Source organism: Diospyros lotus, chromosome 11, assembly GCF_014633365.1.
Source record: "Diospyros lotus cultivar Yz01 chromosome 11, ASM1463336v1, whole genome shotgun sequence".
Lineage (NCBI taxonomy): Eukaryota > Viridiplantae > Streptophyta > Magnoliopsida > Ericales > Ebenaceae > Diospyros > Diospyros lotus.
The window spans coordinates 9454298-9460654 of NC_068348.1; positions in this window are offsets into that span (position 1 = coordinate 9454298).

The window sequence follows — 6357 nt, forward strand, 5'->3', positions numbered from 1 at the left end:
GAGAAAAAGGTGGCGTGTGAGTTGCACGCGCCACACTCCATGCGCAGGGTGCGTGAGGGCGTGTGATAGAGGGGCAATCCTGGTATTTTGCTTCATTATTTTTCTAATTTTATTTTAGGAATTATCATGTTGAAAATTTTGGAAAAATGTTTGAGGAGATAATTATTTTGGAATTATCGAGGTAAAAATTGGGAGAAAAATTGAGGAAATTATGGAAAAATTGAGGAAAAAAAGTTTTTGATGCTCTTTAATTAAATATGATGTTTAGGGAGTATCATGGCTTGAGGTTGAGTATAAATTCGAGTGTTCGTGATTTGGCACGCAAATCGAAACAGTGCACAAGGATCGAGGCATTCCAAATACTTTCAAGGTGAGTGTTCGCCACCAAAAATTGACTTATTGTGAGTGGTTCTTTCCTAAAAACTTGATTTATAGTGGGTGCTTCTACCCTAAAACTTGGTGTTTGTACTACCTAAACGTATTGTGATTTCATGCAAAATGGTTTTATTGCATGCAAACGGTAACCGGTGACGGTTGGTTTTATGAGGGAGGTTCATCCCTAAACGTTTTGTCCTTGTACATTGCATTTTATAAAACTGTTATTTATATGATGCATTGAATTGTGAAAGGTGGCATTGTCATTCGTTTTGTGTTGTTCATATGGAATGTCAACCTAAAATGTTGTTTGAATAGTGTAGCCATAATTCTCCGAGAGCATGACGGAATAATAAGGGTATCGTGTGCTGGTATGCATGCCGAGATAGCCGCCTTGGTTTTCGCGCAGAGCCGTTTGGTCACGGAAGTTGCACTAGGATGACTAAGTGGTCCATATTGTGTTGTTCATGTAGGATGTCAGCCTAAAATGTTGTCTGGATAGTGTAGCCATAATTCTCCTAGGGCGCGACGGAATAATAGGGGTATCTTATGCTTATGAGCATGCCGGGATAACCACCTTGGTTTTCATGCTGGGCCGTTTGGTCAAGGAAGTTGCATTAGGATGACTAGGTGGTCCATGTCAAATTTTGAGTTGGGATTGTGTGGTGGTTCCTGGATGCTTAGAGTGGGAACATAATCTCCAACGTAAATGTGGTGAGCCAGGTTCTTACGTTGACCCTCCTAGGCTGGGAGTTGGTAACGATTGTTCCCGAGATGTTGGAGAGATGCGTTGACTTGCTCCTCTTAAGTTAGAACCACCTCGTGTCAGTGTGTCGGAATGGTGGCATGGCTTTTAGAGAGATTGCTCTTTCCCTGTGGTAGGGTTAAGCGTTGTGGGATTCTCTTGGGCTAGGGCTTACCGGGTTGTGTTGGTTTATTTCATGTCTTGCATTCATTCATGAAAACGTGTTTTGAACTCTCACTTAGATGATTCATCATCTAATATGGACTATGTCCCTGTAATATTTAAACATTCCAGGTGAAGGCAGCGGTGCGAAGGGAAAGGGAATTACCGAGGAGTGACGGCGATTAGTGGATGTTTTATATTTTGTCGTTTCAATTATGTTGTTTATTTTGGGGACGTCATGTAAAACGTTGGTTTAACTTTATGTTATAAATAAAGTGGGTTCGATTATGATTTATTAAGGTTCGATCTAGCTTCCGCATTTGAGGTGATTTACTTGTCTTAGTTTATTAATGATTTTATATTGAGAAGGTGTAACGGGATCTTTGGGGATCAGTTTATGTGATGGGTTTCTGTTTGGAAATATATATATATATATCCCCAGAATCTTACGTTACCTAACGCCCTAAGAAGGCGAGGTGTTACAGCTTCAGTTTCTCAACTATCTCATCCTTAGTTGCATGCTCGTAAGGGAACAGTTGAATAATCCTAGCTCGTGCTCCTTAGGGTCATGTTTCTTGGAGACACTCCAGGGACCGACTTAGGAAATGATGATCCAAGAGAAGTGATCACCCTGAACACATTGTGATCCTTTCTCGATCCCTTGTATTTACTGAGCAAAACGATTGCTGACACTCAATCAAGGACTATGGGGTGATCATGGTCACTGAAGGACCTCGTCTTAGGGTCGCTGAAGTTTTTTCTTTTTTTTTTTTTTTTTAAGTCTGTACGCGACCTCTAAGGAACCTAATCAGCAAGCAAGCCCTCCAGCCCCCCAAACGGGGTGTGTTGGTTCTTCCTGTATTACCCAACTGATATTTGACGCTGGCAGACTTGATTGTCGTAAATTTTAGCTTCTTGTCTATTTCCCATATACGGCGCCAATTGTTGTAACCCGAAAACTACAACAACAGAATTTGTAATGCGAGAAAATTGGAGTCGAGGCAGAGAAAAGTCGACAGCCGACAGGAGTCTATTGGTGAAGATAGGAGTTGGGTAGCTCCGGTCCTCGATATCTTGATTAGGGTCGTAGATGGTCTCTTGGGGGCACCTTCGATGTTGCTCGGGATTAGCCTCATGTGTGCTTGGGGCATACTGCCCTCACCGGGACAAGTTAAAAGGCATGCGGGAATTCCTCACCCATGTATGCCCTCCGATGCTTAAGTCAGTACAGGTAGGAAAGAAGAGCAATAGACAAGTAAAGCATGCTATTATTGAATATAGAACAATTATACCTTTCCCAATCGAAGAGGGTTGATCACGGTACTGTTACAGGGAACCGAGGATGTACCTGCATGGTAGCAGCATGCAGACCGGCTTAAGAGAATCTCTCCCGGAGAGCTAGACAGCCTAGGGGGTTCTCCGAGAGAATGTGGGCCTCACAGCGGGCTGTCGAAGCACGGTCTTGGCCCCTAGAAGGCCTACCTGAGCGCAACTCTAGGCTTAGTGAGAGATGCCTCAAGGTGATGCTTACTTATTCACTGCTCACTTAGAGGACACATCGCACTCCACTCCATAGACCTAAACATATTACATTACGCCCTATGGGTATATCACTTGGGGAATCATATAAGGATTATGTTGTGTTGTGTGGACATAAGTGGATATAAGGACTTGAGGGTACACCACGAGAACATGACATGCTAACACCATATCACCACCCATAGGCTCATTTACATTAGTAGTCTCTCATATTTTTACATGTTATACATATATGCGTACATATATATTGGTTGTAGGGGAGAAGAATGGACGAGGAAGGTCGCGCCTCTCCGAGAAAGATCTCTCGGGAAAAGGCCTTCCCGAGAGAAGGTCGACGGAAAGAGCTCACACCGAGGGCAGACATGGCCTAGAGGAAGAAAATAGAGTGCTGGGGGGATGCTCTCCAAGAGGAAACAAGGCCTCTCCGAGAGGCCTTGCTAGAGGGAGGAAAGACTAAGAAGGAGAAGCTGCCCTCGCCGAGAGCCGACCCTCCTTCCCGAGAGAAGATCACCGAGAGGGGGAGTTGTAGAGGGACCAGGTGGCCAAGAGCAGCCATGGTCGCCTAGAGGATGCGATAACGGCGGGGGCTTTTCGAGAGGCTCTAAGCCTCACCGAGATAGGCTGGCTAAGAGGAAGATCTTCTCCGAGAAAGGGAAATCTCTCTCAGACAGACTTTGCCGAGAGCTTCCCGAAAGCTGGCCCTTTTCTCCTGCCGAGAGAAAGAGATTGGCCTTCTAGCAACAATCCCTTCTTCTTTTCTTTGACCATTTGACCTATTTATACCCCATCTTCCTTTGAACCATTTTACCCCCCAAGACTTGGATATTTACCCTTTTGCCATTAGCTTGATTCTTTGGCTATTTGACCACGATTTCTTCTTGAGAAACATGTCCCAACTCGAGACCACTTTTGGGATTCACCCGCCTAGGCCCAATGACCAAGATACCCCTAGGTGGACGCTTGGGAATTCTACGACACAACAGCACTAGAAAACACAAACGTCATTTTTTTTTTTATCTATAATGACCAAGATATACTTATCTTGAAGTGGGAGAGATAAGTATATCTAAAAAAGTCTAGATAAAAAGTCACATAACTTCTTTTCTAAGGGTTACTAGATAAATTTAACAAACATATTAAAAAGATAAAAATATGAAATGCATTTCATTTTTTATTTTTTTTTATCTATATCTTAATTACCAAACACTACCTAAACAAAATAGTGAAATGCATTAGAGAAGGAAAAGCTGTGTGATTTAGTAGTTGATTGAAACTCAACTTTTATTATCAAATTATAATTAACCATTTCTTTTTTTGACAAAACAATTTAATAGTTTTGAGTGGGTCGGTATTGTTAGGTTAAGTGGTTTGATTTTCCCTACTCATCTTTTTGTGGCTTGTTGCTTTCAATGGAGAGGTTAGCTTTATTAGAAACGGCACCGCTCCCATCACAGCCCCGCTTTTCAAATCATGACACTCTACTTACCCTTCCTCAAATCTGAGAAAGCATGAAAAAGGGAAATTCTATTCGCAGCCATCATTTTTGCTTTTCGCAGCCACTTTTCAATATACCTAAAATAGTCTTAAATGAAAATTCAATTTTACCCTTCATTTTGTTTAATACTCAACTACCCACATTACGCAATCACCTACCATATCACTTTTTTCTCATTGGCCAAACTCTATAATTCATTTCTTATTATTTCATGCTCGCCATTGTAAAGCTATTTTTTCCTCATCATAGCAGAGAGGTCACTCATTTCTATTGTTTCACCTACACCATTATTTTGTTATTTTCGCTCAGCCAATCAGAGTTAGTCATAGATTACTACAGTTAAATGTTGACGACGATGTGGGCAAAGTTTGACGATGAAGATAACTACTCAAGAAAATACCACAAATCATTCTACGGATAAGTAAGTAAACGAGTTTTGAGAATTATAATAATATTTGTATGTATGTATTAGTATCTGTTGTAGGAGGTCGAGAAGTTAGATTCGAAAAACTCTAGGAAATTCATGTTTCCCAAATATTAGGGAAAGTCTTTCCCAAACCCTAAGATTCGTGGATTTTAGGCTTCCCCGAATCCTAAGGTTTGGGGAAAGCCATGTTTCCCGAACCCCAGGATTCGGGGAAGCCCAGGGAAGTGCCAAGTTTATAAATATTTTTTATTTTAATTTATAAATAATTGGATAAAAATAAAGATGTAAAATCATCACTATAAAAAAATTAAAATATAAAATATAAAAAAAAAATCATCACTAGCAATTTTCACGTATATTAAATGAAATTTATAAAAAAAAAATTATGTATTTTTTTTTTTGAAATTAAATTATTCAAGTCCAATACTTAGATAAAATAATTAAGTATAAAAAAAACTTGTTAATCAGCATTATTTAATTAAAAAATAGGTTTGAAAAATAATTACATAAAATATAAAAATATGATTTTTTACATAAAATCAAGTATAAAAAAATATATATTTGTTTTTTTAAATTAAATTATTCAAGTGCAATACTTAGATAAAAAAATTAAGTATAAAAATAAACATATTAATCAGCACTATTTAATTAAAAATTAAGTTTGTCAAGTACTTGCATAAAAAATAAAATATAAAAAAAATAAAGATATAAAGTTCAAGAAATCATAAATTTCTCACTCTTAGCACTAAAACCTTCGAACTTACATTATTTGCAAAATCAAAAATCCAAATTCATTACTTAAAAATTTCGGTGAGATGAGGTAACTCCGACTACAAATAAACAAAAGGCAACATAACAAAGAAGGTGATGACGAGTAGAGAAGGCGATGAGTGAGTTGTGACTGTGCGCGAGGTATGAGATGTGAGAGAGTAATTTTAGAATATAAATAGCTACGAAGAATAATAAAAGTGGTTGTTAAGAGTAATTATAATTTCTTTTTATTTATGATTGAAAAGAAAAAATTTGAAGAATAATGATTTCACTTTTATTGTTCAGTGTCCCAAAGACCCATTTGCCCCTCTTTGACCATCTAGGACTCACATTCATCCGCAAAGTTAACGAAATTGACCCTTGAGCCTTTTTGAATACCATCCATCCCTAGGGCGCCAAACATATCACATACAGGCACTATTAATTTAAAAGTTCATTATTTCTGTATTATCCGAAACCATGCTTCCCATTACCAGGAGCAGCCTGCCGAAAAAACAGAGATAACTGAAATTGTAAAGTGAAGAAAAATATACAGGAAACCACATATCATCAGAGCATTAACCGGGAGGATCAAGTCTGGTCGGGTCGGGTCGGGTCGGGTCAGGCAACCACTTGAATTATCATTAGACCTCCCAACCACTTGAATTATTATTAGACCTCCCAGCTAAGCACGTATCTTTTATGCTTACTAATTATCATGCAACCATTTGAATTCTTTTTCTTTCTTTTTCATATGAGGGTTCAGAGTTTTGTTCAACTAATCTTCCCTCCCAACAAAAATCCATACACATCGACTCACATAACAAACATGAATCGAGTAAGGCTCCACCCAAAAGGTGATTG